The sequence below is a fragment of the Cynocephalus volans genome, chromosome 5, assembly GCF_027409185.1.
Source record: "Cynocephalus volans isolate mCynVol1 chromosome 5, mCynVol1.pri, whole genome shotgun sequence".
Lineage (NCBI taxonomy): Eukaryota > Metazoa > Chordata > Mammalia > Dermoptera > Cynocephalidae > Cynocephalus > Cynocephalus volans.
The window spans coordinates 115,031,617-115,049,583 of NC_084464.1; the positions used below are offsets into that span (position 1 = coordinate 115,031,617).

At 36.6% G+C, this 17,967-nt stretch overlaps 1 pseudogene; it reads left to right on the top strand.

Annotated features, from left to right (window-relative positions):
* LOC134379131 (ATP synthase F(0) complex subunit C1, mitochondrial-like) overlaps window positions 1-17,967 on the top strand; it is a 179,731-nt pseudogene that overhangs the window by 32,899 nt on the left and 128,865 nt on the right.

A 17,967-nucleotide genomic window follows, 5' to 3' on the forward strand; every position in this document is an offset into this window, starting at 1 on the left:
TTCTAGGAAATTTTTTACTTTATAGCAATTTACTAATTATTTGTCTAAATGTCTTGATTTTTAAATATATTATATGATGTTTTAAAATTTCCACTCTATAATTGCATTTCTTTTAATTTTTTCATGTGAATCATATTATAGCTTTGTCTATTTTGTTCAATTTTTTTAAAAAACTGAGCTTTATAAACAACATTTCTCTTGGTTCTATTAGTGTTGGTTTTTATTTCTTTTTGATAATTTCTACTTTTATTTTTATTATTTCCTGCCTTCTAGTTCTCAAGTTGAATGCTTAAATAAATTATTTTACAATTTTCTCAATATTTTAATGTTAGTTTAAAGTTATAAATCTTCTTCTAAGATCTGGGCTCAGGTCACAGATGGAGTCTCTAGTCCACAGCTGCATATCATGATATAACATTTTTATTTTCTTTTAGTTCTTAGTATTTTCTAATTTCCACTGAAATATTTTAATCCATAAATTATTTAATTTTATTTTCTCCTTTTTAAAACACATTGGGTAAGGGAATTGGCTGTTTTGTATGTTTCTGATTCAATTGATTTGTTGTCAGAGAAGGTGGTATGCATATTATCTATTATGTGGAATTTTTTGACTTTGTGGTCATGATGGTTAATTCTAGGTGTCAAGTTGATTAGCTTAAGGAATGCCAAGAAACACGGTAAAGCTATCATTTTACGTGTGTCGATGAGGGTGTTTCCAGAAGAGATTAGCATGTGGGGCCTGAATGGACTGGGTGGGAAGGATCCACCCTCAGCATGGGCAGGAAGCATCTAATACGCTGGGAGCTGGAGAAGAACAAAAATGGAGGAAGAGGTGAATCTCTCTCTCTATCCACCAGAGCTGAGCTGCATACACTCTGCTCTCCTGTCCGTGGACATCAGAACTCCAGACTCTCCAGCTTTTGAGTTCTAAGACTTACACCACTGGCACCATTGGCTTCCCGCTGAGGCCTTCAGACTTGGACTGAGCCACGCCACCAGCATCCAGTTTGCAGATGGCCTATCGTGGGACCCCTCAGCCTTCACTCATGTGGGCCAATTCCCCTCATAAATTCCATCCCATATCTTTACATACTTATTCTATTGGTTCTGTCTCTCTGGAGAACTCTAATACAGTGGTGGTATACAGGGTCTATCTTTTTAAGTCCCATTTACTAATTTTATTTTTAAAATTTTTTATAGACATACTAAATTTGTCAGTTAAATGTATTGGTTTCTGATCCATGTTAAAATCTACTACAAGAAGTATTGTTTGGCAATTTCTCTTTGAAATTCACATTAGGTAATTTGACATCATACTGTTATATGCAAGAAGAACATGATTGGTATATATATTGCTATAAGATATGTATATTTATATTTACATATTCTCCTTAGTATGTCTGTTATTTTTTTCCCTAAATTTTATTTTGTCCTGATATGAATTTTGCTCTACCCACTTGATTTGAATTAGAATTTTATGCTATATCTTTTCAAACCTCTTTATTTTCAGCAATTCTGAGTTACTTGGCTTAGGTATATCTTTTGTCAGTAACATGTAATAGTATTTTTGTTTATTTATGTTTTTAAATTTCAATAGACTTTAGTAGGCAGATATAAGTAGGCACTTATATTTATTGAAATTACTAATATATTTAGACTTATTTCTACTAACTCTTCCCCTTTTTATATACTTTCAGCCAACTTTTTTTTTTTTTTACCTTCTTATAGTTTAGGAGCTACAAATTGCATGTAAATAAATCATGATATATAAATATATATAAACATGTGCCTGTGCATATATAAAACGTTGAAGGCAGTTTAGTTGGGTAGAAATACTAGGTTGACTGTTTTACTCTCTTGTGCCTTTACTTCTTCAACTTCTGCTACTTTTTAATTCCCATGAGAAATCAATTGCTAGTTTAATTGTTCTATTAAACCAGATAGTTTAATTTATCTGGTTTCTACTGCAGTAATGTTACATAACAAACAGCACCAAATCTTGGGGATTTAAAGCAGCAATCATTTATCTTATACCCACAGGTCTGTAAATTGACTGCAAATCAGTTGATCTCAGCCAGGCTTATCTGGGCATAACTGGGTTCTAAGCTTTCAGTTGGATTCAGCTCTGTTTCTCATGTCTTTATCCTAGGACCCAGGTTGAAGGAATCAGTCTACCTGGGACATGCTCTTCATGAAAGAGTTCAAACTCAGAAGGGCTTTAGACTCGGAGCTTACACATTGCCATTCTGCCCCTATTCTGTCAGCCAAAACTAATCACTTAGCTAAGCCTAAAATCAAGGGTCCAGGAAAGTAAATACTACCCACTCTGGCAAGGGTAGGGAGGAAAGAAGCTTTGTAAGCAAATACAACCTGCCACTATAGGTAAAGTGTATCTTCCCCTCACGTAGCTTTGAATATTTTCCCTTTATCCCTGATCTATCAGTATCACAAATCACTTTTTATTCAAACTGTCTGATGGTTGGTGTGAATCTTTTAATTTAAAGCTCACATCTTTCTTCAGTTCTAGAAAATATTTATGCATTATCTCTTTCAAAGTTGTCTATAGGCCATTTGTTTTATTATCTCTGGAATTTATTTTAGACATCTGTGGACTTGTTCACTCTACCTTACATGTATCATAGCTTCTCCTTTCTTTTTTAAATATGTCTCATTCTCCCCTTCACTGTAGTCTAGACAACCTGCTGGGTTTATCTTTCTAGTCTCATTTTGTCTCCAGTTTGGAGTAGTCTACTTACTATTTTTTGGTTAACAACTTTATCTTTTCAGTACTCCCAATTGATTTCTTTTGGCCCTTATTTGTTGTTTTACTTCTGCCTGTTTTTAGTTCATATTTTTTCTGCAGTCCTCCACCACCCATAAGCTTCTCTGTATCCTCTCACATTCTTATATACTCCTCCCTGTCAGTAAAAGGGGAATCTCTGCTTCTACACACATCTAATTTCTTCACTGTCTACATCCCATTGTCTTCTGCCTCCTCATAGCTTTCTGTTTATACAATTTTTCTACCTGTCTTTTTAAATTCCCTGTTTTTACTCTGTTTCTATTATGTCTCAGGTTCTAGCCTTTAAGTGTGCTCAAGTTTAGATGATCTTAAAAAAATTAAACTGCTGTTACCTTCCTTTTCCTCTTCACAGTTAATATTACTGGAAAACAGTGTTTGCCTTTAAGCTTCAGCTAACTCATTAGTGGCTTTGTAAACCTTAAGAAAAGTTGCCTATTTCTCAGGATGTACGTTGTCTTGTGCCAGGACATATATCTGACTCGCCGAGTGGAGCAAGTATTCCACACTCAACCATCTGGCTGGGAGTTCTCGACACCCCTGCATAATCATACTCAATGCCCCCTCATGATCCAGTCAATCCTCAAAGTCCTTAAGTTCTTCTACTGTCCCTATTACATATTGAAGAAATGTCACTGGGTCACCAATAACCACCAGAATGATAAACTGCAATAACTCTTTTTAATTCTTTTATTTCTTAGTCCCTCTGCAGAATTTGATACCAGTGACTACTCTCTCACGCTCCTGTCTGAAATTCCCTTATCTCTTGGTTTTTAGGGCTCTACTCTTCTGGATTTATACCTAACTTTTACCTGAAGTGTCCATTCCCTCTGTCAACTCCTTAAATGTCAGTGTTTCCCAGATTCATAATTACTCCATCATCTACACATTTTTCTAGTTTATCTCTTCCACTTCCGTAGCTCCAGCTAAGACCTGATAAGTCTCAGATTATCATCTTTCACCCACATCTCAACCAACCCCTCATCCAACTACTCGAGGCATGTCTGATCTTGGATAAACCATAAGTATATGCACTAGGCGTATCCAAATAGAAACTCACCATCTTCTGTGCAAAATTTCATTCTATTCCTGAATTTGCTATGCTTAGTTAATTATACCCCATTATCAAAGTTGGAAATTTAGACTCTTTTCCTTCACTCTTCATTTCCAAAAATCACCGGGTCTTATGTACTATATCTACCTATTAAATTGTCTTTGAGTCTGACCCCTCTTCTCCATCTCTGTTGCCATTGCCCAATCAGGCCTCATCCTGGAATGCAGAAAACCCTCATAGCTCGCCTCCCCACTGGCACTCCTGACTGTTTCCATCGCAATCTCCACAATGGAACCAAAGAGTTTTTCAACAATAATAATCTGAACGAGTATTCTGCTGGTTAAAATCCTTCTCTGTTCCCATAATGTAGTAAAATCCAAATGTCTTTCCAATAACTATGAGGTCTTTAATCTTGGTCTCTATAAACATTTTTTTGTAGTATTCTCCATATTGTGCCCTATGTTCTACTCATACTAATAACTAAGTTGTAAGTTTTCATATTCAACATCCTTTCATAGCTCTTCTAAAACTTAGTATGTACTGGTTTCTCACGTCCACTTTGCTCTGACTAGTGACCACCTACTCTTGGAGGCTGTGCAACAGGGTTACTTCTCCTGCGGAGCCTTATCTAATTCCTTTCCGTGATCTGTTAAAACATCTTGCTTACATCTATTTTTATTGCAATACCTCTAACAGCATATTATTACTATATTTACACATTCTGCTCCCCCAGATCTACTGTGAGCTCTATTTTATTCACCTATTTTAATGTCAAAAAACTTAGCATATAATATCTGCTGTAATAGATGCTCATTAATTTGAATAAATTAACACATAATTATAATAATGCAATGCCACATAGCATGTAAAGATTTGTGATATCTATTAGATATAAAAATAATTTCTTGTGATGTGAAGCATGTAATTTTTTAAGATGAGAAACGTGGAAACTAAAGAGATCATAATGCTGTTAGATGTTAACAGGGAGTCTGAAGGAGGCAAGAATAACCAAAGATATAAGCACTGAAAACAAAGTATTATTTCGCCCCTAGTCCTGCCAAAATGTTCCTGAAGGCATCAGCATACACTTTCTTCAAATCTCCTTTATTCATTTTTAAAAACTCCTTGTAAATTCAGGCAATAACACCTAAGATGACTTTTCTGGCAGGTGAAAGAAATGTGTGCAATGATTTTGATGATACAGTGACTGAGGTGAGAATTTTATCAAATTCTTTTTTGAAACTGACAAGAATTTACCTACAGTGGAGTTAAATAGACTATGTTTCTTTATCTTCTTTGTCATTTAGGGAGATTTATTTCTGGTTATTTGCTAGAAGGTAACAGGTCCAATTTTCCTCTTTCAAATATTGATGCTGTGGCATCATGGTGTGTTGCTTTTAAAAATAAATTAAGAAGTTTCCCATCTTTAAAAAAAAAAAAAAAAAAAAAAAGAAGGTAACAGGTCCAAATGTATACTCTTTTGGGGAAAAAAATGTAGCTTCTTCTCTATGAGTTGGTCAGTTCTGGTACAGTACTCAAATAACCCAGACATCATTATTTCTTGGTTTAAGAGCACTTGTTACTTTGTAGTAGTCTTAATTGTATGAGTAGTCTTCAAAAAGTTTATGGAAAGATTCATATTGTCTTCTAATTCCATGTTTCAACATACTTTTTGAAGTACCTTTGTAGATGATGATTAAACTTAGGAAACAACATGCTTCCTATCTATTCTCAAGTGTATTTCTCCTTTAATCAGTGTTTTACAGTTTTCATTGTAGATATCTTTCACCTCCTTGGTTAAATTTATTACTAGGTATTTTTTGTTTTTGTTGTTATTGTAAATGGGATAGCTTTCATGATTTCTTTTTCTGCTAGTTTGTTGTTGGTGTATAGCCATGCTACAGATTTTTTATAAGTTAATTTTGAATACTGCAACTTTACTGAATTTGTTTATAAGGTCTAGGAGTTTTTTGGTAGAGCCTTTAGGTTTTTCTCTATATAAAATCATGTTGTCTGCAAACAGGGACAACTTTTTTGTTGTCCTTTCCAATTTGTATGCCCTTTATTTCTTTCTCTTGCTTAATTGATCTGGCTAGGACTTACAGTACTATGCTGAATAGAGGTGGTGAGAATGGGCATCTTTGTCTTGCTCCAGTTCTTATGGGGAAAAATATGATGTGATCTGTGAGTTTGTCACATACAGTATTGTATAAAGATACTTTTTTTCTTTCACTAATCTATTGAGAGGAACGCTGAATTTTATCAAATGCTTTTTTTTCATCTATTGAGATGATTGTATGGCTTTTCTCTTTCATTCTGTTGATGTTATGTATTATGTTTATTGATTTGTGTATGCTGAACCATCCTTTCATCCCTGGGATAAATCCCATTTGATCAAGTGGTATAATGTTTGTGCTGTGCTGTTGGATTTAGTTTGTTAGTACTTTATTGAGGATTTTTGCATCTGTGTCCATCAGGAATACTGGGCTGTACTTTTCTTTTTGTTATTGTGTCCTCGCTTGGTTTCAGTATCAGGATAATGCTGGCCTCATAGTATGAGTTTGGAAGAATTCTATCTACTTCAATTTTTTGAAATAGTTTAAGAGGTATTGGTATTAGTTCTTTAAATGTTTGGTAGAATTCAGCAGTAGAGTCATCTGATTTGGGGCTTTTCTTTGTTGGGAGACTTTTATGATTGATTCTGTCACATTACATATTATTGTTCTATTTAGGTTTTTTATTTCTTCTTGGTTCAATCTTGGTAGGGAATACATGTTCAGAAATTTATCTATTTCTTCTAGGTTTTCATATTTATTGGTGAGTAGTTACTCATAATAGTCTCTGATGATCCTTTGTATTTTGGTGCTACCTGTTGTAATGTTTCCATTTGCATTTCTGATTTTTTTAAAATTTGGGTCTCATCTTTCTTTCTTGGTCTATTTATGGTTTCTTGATTTTGTTTATCTTTTCAAAGAGCCAGTATTTTGACTGATTTTTTGTATTGTATTTTTAGTCTCAATTAATTTATTTCTGTTCTGATTTTTATTATTTCTTTTCTTCTACTCATTTTGGGATTGGTTTGTCCTCACTTTTCTAGTTCCTTGAAGTTCATTATTTAGCTGTTATTTGAAATCTATTTTTTTTTTTTTTTGATGTAGGTGTTTATTGCTGTAAACTTTCCTCAATATTGCCTTGGCTGTATCTCATAGGTTTTGGTAGGTTGTGTTTTTCTTCATTAGTTTCAATATTTTTAAAAATATTTCCTTCTTAATCTCTTCATTGACCTATTGGTCATTCAAAAGCATGTTGTTTAATTTCCATGTATGTGTGTAGTTTTGCATATTTCTGTTTTTATTGATATCTAGTTTTATCATATTACGGTCAGAAAAAATAATTGGTATGGTTTCAATATTTTTTAACTTGTTGTGACATATTTTGCAGCCTAACATATGATCAGTCCTAGAGAGTGTTCTGATGAAAAGAATGTGCATTCTGCAGCTGTTGTATGAAATGTTCTGTGTGTCTGTTAGGTCCATCTGGTCTATGGTGCCATTTCAATCTGATGTTTCCTTGTTGATTTTCTGTCTTGATCTGTTCAGTGCTGAGAGTGGGGTGTTAAAGTCCTCAACTATTGGTGTGTTGGTGTCCATCTCTCTCTTTATGTCTGATAACATATGCTTTATACATCGGGGTACTCTGGTATGGGGTGCATTTATATTTATAATTGTTTTATCTTCCTGCTGTATTGATCCCTTTACCATTACATAGTGCCTTTCTTTTCTCTTAGTACAGTTTTTGACTTAAACTCTCTTTTGTCTGGTGTAAATATAGCTACTCCTGTTTGTATTTGTTTTCCATTTGCTTAGGATATCTTTTCTCACACCTTCATTTTCAATCTATATGTGTCTTTGTAGGTAAGGTATGTGTCTTTGTAAGTCAGGTGTGTGCCTTGTAGGCAGCATATAGATGGGTCATTTTTTTCATTTTTTAAAAAAATCCATTCAGTCAGTCTATAACTTTTAGTTGGAGCATTTAATCTGTTTACATTCAAGGATATTATTGATATGTGAGGTCTTACTCCTGTCATTTTGTTAGTTGTTTTCTGATTGTTTTGTGTACCTTTTGTTCCTTTCTTCTTCTCTTAATGTTTATCCTTGTAGTTTGGTGGTTTTCTGTATTGATAAGATTTGATTCTTTTCTCTTTCTAATTTGTGTGTCTACTCTACCAGTAAGTTTTATATTTTCAGGTATTTTCATGATGGTTTTTATCATTCTTTCCCTTCTAGATGTAGCATGCCCCTAAGGATTTCTTGTAAGGCTAGTCTAGTGATGATGAATTCCCTTAATTTTTGCTTGTCTGAGAAAGATTTTATTTCTCCTTCATTTCTAAAGGATAGCTTTGCTGGGTATAATATTCTTGGCTGGCAGTTTTTGTTCTTTCAATACTGTGAGTATATCATCCCATTCGTTCTTTGCTTTTAGGGTTTCTTCTGAAAAGTCTGCTGCTAGTCTAATGGGGATTCCCTTAGAAGTGACTTAACATATTTTCTTTTCTCTTTTTAGAATTCTCTTTTTGTCTTTAACTTTGGATAGTTTGACTACATTTTGTCTTGGAGATTACCTATTTGGGTGAACCTATTTGGGGACCCTTGAGCTTCCTGGATTTGGATGCCCTCATTTATCCCAAGACTATTATTTCTTTAAATACATTTTCAATATCTATTTTATTTTCTTCTCCTTCTGGAATGCCCATAATTTGAATGTTAGTATGCTTAATAGTATCCCATAGATCTTGTAATTTTTGTTCATTCTTTTCTATTCTTTTTAATCTTTTTTTATCTTCCTGTGTTATTTAAAAACTATCTTCAAGAAATTTTTCATTCTGCTTGATTTAGTCTATTATTGAGACTTTTAGATGTATTTTTCATTTCATTCAATTAATTCTTCAATTCCAAGATTTCTGCTTGATTTTTTTAAATGATATCTTTCTTTGCTGAATTTCTTATTCAGATCATGAATCGTTTTTCTGATTTTGTCAAACTGTTTGTCTGTATTCTCTTGTGTCTTGGTGAATTTCCTTAAGATAATTAATTTGAAGTCCTTTTCCAACAAGTCAGCAATTTCTGATTCTTTGAGATCAGTTACTGGAGCATTATTTTGTTTTTTTGGAGGTGTCATATTATCTTGTTTTTTCATGTTTCGTGTTTCCCTGTTTTGATATCTGTGCATCTGGTGGACAGTCACCTTTTTGAATTTTGTAGAGTGACTTTTGTGGGAAAGGATTTTCTCCTGCACATGTGTCCTAGAGTGTCAACTGCACAGAGTGCAGTGACTTTGTTCCACATGGATTCAGTAGATTAGACTCTTTGTAGTTTCTTCAAGTGTAATCCACTTTTGCTATGTTTACAAGTGACTCAATGACTTATGCTTTGAGGGTTTGTGGCAGTGATGGCACAACTTTGCTAGGGTAGGTATCACTGGGGTTGTTCACAGGCAGGGGGTGTGCACATGTACCCTGTGGGTCAGGCATCTCAGGAATAGGGTCACTGGGGATATGGTTGCTGAATTGATTAAGCAGGGCCACTAGATAGGTCTGAAAAAAAGTGACACATCTGGCAGTTTCAGGGTAGTGGATGGGGCTGCTAGGGAGGCCTGCAGGGAAGTGGCTGGTGCAGTTACTTCCAGGATTGTTGGCAAGGCTGCTAGGTGGGACTGTTCAGAATATAACCATCTTGCTGATTCTCTGGGAAGGGCAAATGCACTTCATTTGCACTGGACTGAGGGCATTTTTGTTAGGGACCCACTGTTTTCTTCCAGCATGGGGGCTCAGGTGCTCACAACTCAGTCAGTTGGCAGGGCTGGGAAGTTGGGGAGAAATGGGTGATGGCCTATCTGAGGAGGTTTTGTCTGACTGATCTCTGGTTGAGGATGTGGAGGGTGAATCAGTTTAGCAGGACTAGGGTTGGCTTCCCAGACTGCAGAACTACAGTCACAGCCACTGTGAGCCTAGGCTTCAAGTCAATGGGATCAAGGTGTTGTAGCCTCTCCTTTAAGTGCACTGGGACCAGGGCAGTGCCTTAATGGTGGGGAAGTGCTATGGCTACTGGCTCTAGGGCAGGGCACACTCCCATAATGGCTCTGGTTTCAAGACGGTGCCATCCTGCATTGGCTTGGTTTCTAAGGGTGAGGAGTGGGGAGTGCATGGTGTGTGCTGGTGTTCCAGAGCAGTGCAGTATGTGTATTCTAGTGTGCTCCCACACTTGGTTTTGGGCTTATCCTGCCAAAAAGATCTGCAGGCCTCTGTGCTCAGGATGTGGTTTGGTACAAGTCCTTTTCCTACCTTTTCACCACAAGGAGTAATCCTTCCTGTACCAATCCCAGTGTCAGAGACATGGCAGCCGAGGCTGTGTGCCTCTCTCCTCTATGCCACTATCTTGGGCTTTCATGCTCCACAGGGATCTCACCAGTCTCTTGCCACATTCCTATGCTCTTCCACAGATGCTCCCATCAATATTTACCTGTCTATTAGTTGTTCTGGTCCTTTTTTGTGGCAGGAATGTGCCCTGGGCACCTCTAGTCTGCCTTCTTGCCCCACCTTCCCCTCAAGTGTATTTCTCCCATGCTTCTGCCTTAGAAGCATAAGCAAAGGCACAAAACTGAAGACTGTCTGCAACCTCGACATCTTTTTAAAGGGGCTAAAAGGAAGAAACACATAGAAAGCTCATCCATTCAAGTGAAATTTTATTTTGAATATGTGATTTTCTTTTATAGGCCAAAAAGATTGCTATTTCAGATTTGTAAAGTAATAAAAATAAAAATTAGAATAGCTTTAAACCTATTTGTGCAGCAGGATAACACTTGAGATATTAACTTTTTTTTTTTTTTTTTGTCTTGGTGTTTGGATTTTTTTTCTCCTCTCCATTCAGGCAGTCCATTCAATGTGTCCATTCCCTCAGAAATGAATGTGATAGAGTGTAAAGTCAAGAAAGGGGGAATATTTTGGAGTTGACTTCCAAAATCCTAAGTCTTTCTTTCTAGATATGATTTACCCTCTGTTCTACAGAAGTTGCATGCTGGGCACCCAAAGACTGACTGACTGACTGACTGACTGACTGACTGACTGACTGACTGACTGACTGACTGATTTATTTATTTATTTATTTATTTATTTATTTATTTATTTATTTATTTATTTATTTATTTATTTATTTATTTATTTATTTATTTATTTATTTATTTATTTATCTATTTATCTATCTATCTATCTATCTATCTATCTATCTATCTATCTATCTATCTATCTATCTATTTAGGCTTACAGTGTTTAAATTAGAATTAATTACCAGCATTTAAGCATTTGGAGATTTCAAGTGAAAATTCAGGTTTCTGACTACTCTTGTAAGCCTGGATGGTTTAACAACACTGAGACTGTTCTTGCATGGCAGCAGTTGCCCATAGCTGAATAGATGCTGGCACCTTCGACAAGGCAAATGCTCTCCAGACACTGTGTCCACAACCATTTTATTCATTGCGTTTGCTCCCTAAACCTTGAAGCATTTGAGCATAGGAATGTTTGCATGAGGAAGCTTAATATCCCTTCCAAGAACTATCTAGCTTTTCAATTTCAAGATAAAATATGGTATACTAATACACACATAAATGTGTAAATAAAAACACAAGTTATGTACATACTTATGAATCAAATCATCCTCAAGTCTGGATTATTAAAAGGGAGACATGTTTCCCATATTGAAAAAAATCCCTCTAGGATTTTAAACACAGGAGTGTATAGGGAGAGTGGACAGTGTATATGCAGGTGGAATATAATGGACCATTCAAAGAAGACATCTTGCACAGATATTCTGTAAGAACAGTCAGCTTTCTCCTTAGAAAAATTAGTACTGACTATGAATAGCATAGGGAAAGGCTGGGTCACAAAATAAGAAGGACATGAGTTCATCTTTGGATCAGTAGAGCTGTGACAACTTGTTAACACTTCATTCAAAAATTTAGCTCTTGATTTATGAAATTTTCAAGAGAACAGTTAAAATGATCCTTTCCTGAGAAGAATGTCTCCCTGTTAAATTAAAAGGAATTCTAGTCATTTGAGCAATAATGATTATAGAAAACACTGCCTTAAATAAATGTAAAAGAGAGCTCAGGACATCTCTTTTGCCCAGATATCTCAGAGTCTAGGGAACTAAATAATTATACTCAGAAGTTCAATGGTCAGTTTTTCTTTATCTTCTGTCTTCATCATGCAGTTGCAATGTATTATAAAGACCTATAGTTAGCATTCAGCAGGTCAAAAAATGTGTTGGGATTGGAAAGTTTGATATAACTCAAAGATACTGCAGATACCTGATGAGTGTCAAAATGCCAGATCTCTGTCCTTGCTGCATTATTAGAGTCCTTTTATTTTATAAAGAATATGAAATGTCAAAGCATCAGAAAACTTCTGTATGGTATTTCTGTTCAAGACCCTTCTTTTTATTTGCTATTAATCAATATATTTAATAAAAAGATTTCATCCGTACAAAAACATTTGAGAGGGTGAGCTATAGAAGTATTATCTTCCTTAAGATGCTTTGTATTTATTTCTCATTGACAGCTGTTTATGTTGAAGGTTACTAAGATTTCCAAAGTGCATAATAGTAACGATTAAATCTGAAGATTATGAAATTAATGCATTTTAACATACTATGATGTGTTCTTAATCTATTTAAATCTAAAGAAAAAAATTATTTTATAAAGACCCATTAACTACGTGGACATGATTCCTTATTTTTTGGAATGCCTATTTGAGTTGTGGATCAGAAATTTAAAATGCTACAGAAAAACGTATCTTCAAAAAATAAAAAATAAAAATCCGGCATTTGTAGCATGATGGAAAAGTTCTACAGAGCTTTGAGGGAAGTCCATTCAATTTCACTGGCATTCACAAATGATGACTAATGCATTCGAATAGAATGAGTAATTTACCAAATTACGGACATTTGGATGGGCTCAGAATGAAGATCTTGTTTGTTTGGATATGTCCTGAAGTGAATCTCAATGAGGTTTGCTTCCTTATGCCTGACTCTACAAATAGGCTTCAGTCACAATCTGAACAAAAGCCCTGACATGTAAATAAATGTGCGAATGATGGCCGGCTACATTGCTCTTTTTGTCCCTAGCCCACTTGGGAAGAGTCAACCCCATTAAAAATATCAGTCACAAATAGATGGCACCATTGTACTTATCACACAAGCACCATAAAAGGCTTGTCTTGGCAAGGTGTCAGCATCACAGCCATCTTCCTCATGGCCACAAGAGCCAGGTACACATACTGTGAGGTATCTACCTCTTCCAGCAACTGTGGGACACCCTCAAGAGTGGACTCTGACAACACTCCCTCCACTCTTGCCTGCTAGAGACTCACATAAAATTGACACCTTGCACAGGACACCACAAGAAAAGAAGAGCTCTAAACTTTAAAGTGCTTCTTTCGAAGTGCTCCCACCCTCTGGGTATGAATCAGAGAGAGAGAACCACAGCAGCAAACCCAGTTTCTATGGATAACAACATACGCATCGCTAAATGTCCTATGATGATGTTCATAATTTCTGCACATTTTGGCTTTTTCTATAAAGATAAAAAATTTCGGGTCAAAAAATAAAATCAGCTCTTCATAGAATTGTTTCAACTATATCCCTGAATACATTAAACCTAGTATATGTCTAGTCCCACCAATTCTGAACATTTGATAAATTTGACTGAGAAATAAAAATATAAACTTTGTGTCTGATAAGCTGAACTAAATTAGTAACAATAGATTTTTAACAGTGACAAAATCTTTACTTTTTATAACCTACATTTTTTTAATTGGATAGTTTTACACTGAGTGACAAAAGGAAAACTTAAGTTACCAATAGTTTACATATAAGTATGATTCCAGTCTTAACGAAAAGAAGTAGAGTAGAAACAAAACCCCTAAATCACACTCCTGTTCTGTGACTGTGCAGTGGTTAGTGTCATTTATGTCGTCAATTGTCTGCTGCTTTCCGTGTAACAGGCTAGAAAACACACAAACCCACACTATAGCTTGCTAAAGGGGGAAACAGAGATAGACATGCACCCTTAGTCACCTGTTGTGAAACACTGAACCAGTTTTTAAATGTAACAATTTTTTTACAGGTAATTACTTCACCACTTCAACTTCAGCAACAAATATCTACCAAATGGGGTTTGCTGATAATTGGAAATCTTTTAACACACCATGTCCCAAGCAATTCTATAGCCATCCATTTTTCTTCCAGAATGGTCATGACCCTGTCTGTTGTTAGCCTGTTCATTCTGATGCTTCATTCACACACACATATAGAGCACCAAATACACACAGGAACAGTTAAACATGCTGTGGATAGGGCAGTGAGCAGGACAGAAATGGGTCTTGAGAGCTTGGAGGATACAATCTGTGGAAGATAAATCCATAGAGGTCACAGAAGAGACAAAGAAGACACAGTAGCCCCAAATGAGTGGGGCTGTAAAGCAGAAGCACAAAATTCTATCGAAGATGACCACAGAGTTACCAGATGACCTTCTTCCCTACTTTTAGGGAGAAAGAATGGCTTCTCTAAGGAGTGATGTGTAAGCTGAGACTTGGAGGATGATGGCGCTGACCAGGTGAATGAGTAGCACAGGCAGGTAGGAGCATTCCAGCAGAAGGAACAGTATATCCAAAAACCTAGAAGAAGGAAGATAAAGTATTTGTGGAATTACACACATGCCAGTGTGGCTGGAGTGAAGAGAGGCAGAGAACAGCTAAAGGTGAGGCAGAGCAGGCAAGAGCAACCCAGATCATCCCGGGCCTCAGAAACCACATTGGAGCTTGTGGGCTTTATCCCAGAGATGACAGAAAGTCATGGAAGGGGTGTGAGTTTGCTAGGGTGGCCATAACAAGTGCCATGGCCTGCCTGGTTGGCTTAACAAACAGAATCTATGTTTTCACAGTTCTAGAAGCTAGAAGTCCAAGATCAAGGTGTCAACAGGGTTGAATTCTTCTGGGGCCTCTCTCTTTGGCTTGCAGATAGCCATCTTCTTCTCCTTATGGCCTCACAGGCTTGTCTCTCAGTGTGTATCTGTGTCCTAATTTCCTCTTCTTATGAGGACACTGGTCATACTGTGTTAGGGGTGACCCTTACGACCTCATTTTAACTTCATTACCTCTTTAAAGACTCTCTCTCCAAATATAGTCACGTTCTGAGGTACTGGGGCTCAGGGCTTCAACACATAGATTTGCTGGGGGGGGGGGGTGCACAGTTCAGCCCATACAGAAGGTTTAGCATATAAACCCATATATGACCCCATATGTGCTCTACATCTTCATTCTGGTTGTGATTTGGAAAATGGAGCAGAGGGCAAGAGAAGACCAAGGTTGCACCAAGGAGGGCTCTGATGTAACCCAGGGGAGAGACCTCAGAGGGTGGCTGGCAGGCCCTGGCTTTGTTTCCTGAGGACTGTGACCAGTAAATCCAGATGAAAGTAACTCAGAGACACTTTACACTTTCTCACAGGAGGGGAGGGGAAAGGGACAGGGATAAACTGGGGTAGATCTGTAGATCTGATGGTGGGAGGCTGAGATGGTTTACTTTCACTTTCATTTTAACTTTCTGTGGGGTAGGACACCTGCTGAAAAGAAAGAAAATTGCAGATGTGAGTGGACTGGGAAGTGTTTTAAGTTGTCACTCCAGAGAGTGGGGAAGCAAGCAGACTAACACAAACTCTCATTAGAATTTCCATGAAGTGTTAAAAGCCTCCTTAGAATGAGTAACCACAGATTCAAAAATGGCACAAATCTCCCTGTTTTGTGGATCACTTTTTTTTTTCTGTCACGCTTGACTCTGTGGGCACAGATGTGACAAAAGTACCAAACCAGGGGTCAGTTCCCCAGGACAGTGCATTCTCCCTGGGATCACTAAAGGAGTTCTGGGTCACAACTGTTCCAGCCCATTGCCTGGTAAGTTCCCAGGTGCGTGCATTTGAAGTTATCATTCCACAGAAAACGGTGGGGTAGTAGGTGCTGGCTGACAGTGCTGCTGAAATGAAAACCTCCCGGATGCATTTTACTCTGCTGCGATGCTGCTCCAGGGGACCGTCTCCTCATCCATCCTGAAGCACACCCTATATGCTGTAGCTCCAAGTATGTGGACTAGAGTGATACACTGAATCTTTTTATATTTTTATACTTCAGCTATTTCAAACGTCTGCTTTGCTGCACATGTCCCTTCGTGGGAAACATGCTTAGCATTTAATAAACAAGTATCATGCTCATGCCATGTAGCAAATAATAAAACACAAGATATAATGAAGAGCCGCTGCCTCTATGTTATCCTCCTGCTCCATCTGCTAACTTTCCACTAGGATTTTGCATCATTCTGGCTGTCTTAGAAATTGAAAAAAACAAATGTATATATATTTCTCCGCTAAAAAATTATAGTAATCTCTTTAAGTATGGATGCACACAGGGAAGGTAGCTCAGAATGCCTGGGAATTTAATGCTGCCCTTCCATCAGCCCCTATGTGCATGAGAATCCTTCCATTCCAAATGGTTCCATTGCCTCCCTCCACCAAACACACACACACATGCACATCATCATCATCATTGTCATCTGTCACAGCATCAAGCTCCTCAGAACCATAGGAGCTCACATTTCATATATCTCAAAGGGAAGGAATATAAGAATATAAATTCCACAACACAAATTGTTTTTACATCTGCTACTACTTACTGTGTTTTGTGGCAGGATATTTGTTCTTGGTATGAAATAATGATAAGGGATCTGCCAATAAAAAGAATATGGATACTGCAAAATATTGTCCAAGCAAAGTATAGCTCTAAGATAATGCCTTGATGTTTTAGAGGAAAGTAAGTTTATCTGAGACTTGAGGCAAGTGTTGAATTTTCTGAATAACTGAAAAATTTGTGTTAAACTTCATGGTACCAGCTATAGTATTAGAAATAGAAACGTTAAAGAGTATCTAATGTATGTTCAGCCTAGAATATAAAAACATAAAATAATCTTTTTTAAAAGTATGTTAACTTTCCATTATTTAGGTTGTGATTGCAAACAGGGAAAATTAGATGCTACCTGCTGCTGAAAGGGAAAGAATACTCTTGAATTTAGTTGCTGTTAGTAATTACGGTCCTGAATTGGGAAGGAAGGAAGAGGCAGAAATAGCAAAACATGGCTGGGTGGTATTTTTATTAGATGCTATCCTCAGAGAATCACTTATTATGTGACATTCCAAAGATAATGAATGGGACCCCCCAAGTTTCAGACCCAGCTGTGTCAGAATTATGACAGCTGGCCCCCTTGCAGTGATGGTAACCAAACTTCTATTTCCAGGGCCTTTCACTAATTTGGACATTTATTTCTAAAACCTAGTGTATTTCTAGTTTCAGATTATTAAAATAGATATGTGTATAAAAAGTTATAAGTTCTACAATTCTTTTCACTCTGCACAGAATTATTGAAAGAGATAAAGGAAAGAAATATAATCGGTATAATAACTAGGAATATCTATCACAGGCTCACATAGTCTTCTAATTAAGAGCAAATCCGCCTTATGACTACAGAAGGAAGCGACACCTTGTACTTTATAGAAAGGAAGTAAATTTACCTAAATAAATAAAATAGCCATAAGCCCCTTATTTGGGGGAAGTTCTGCCTTGAAGAATTTGGCTTTATATCTTTCTCATTGTAGAAACAATTCAGATGTTATACGTTTTAAACATGTTCTATGACATTCCAGGCTCTTATTTTACCTGTGAATATTAATGGTCTCCAAGAGGCAAGATAAGAAACAAAAGAAAGACACCTCCACAGCTCCACAAAGCTATTTCATCAAAATTAAGTGACTATTAATAAAAAAAAGAAAGAAACATGTGGCAAACAGACATGAGAGTTTGTTCTAAATTGGAAACGTTCCATCTTTCCACTCTCAGTTGAAGACCAGAATTACTTCCTTCTGCCAGAGGTCTGAGAAAATCTTATTGAAGAGGTGTACAGGCTATTTGTTATAATATTATTTCAATTCCATGGGCTTGTAGCAATCTTCTACTGTGACACTG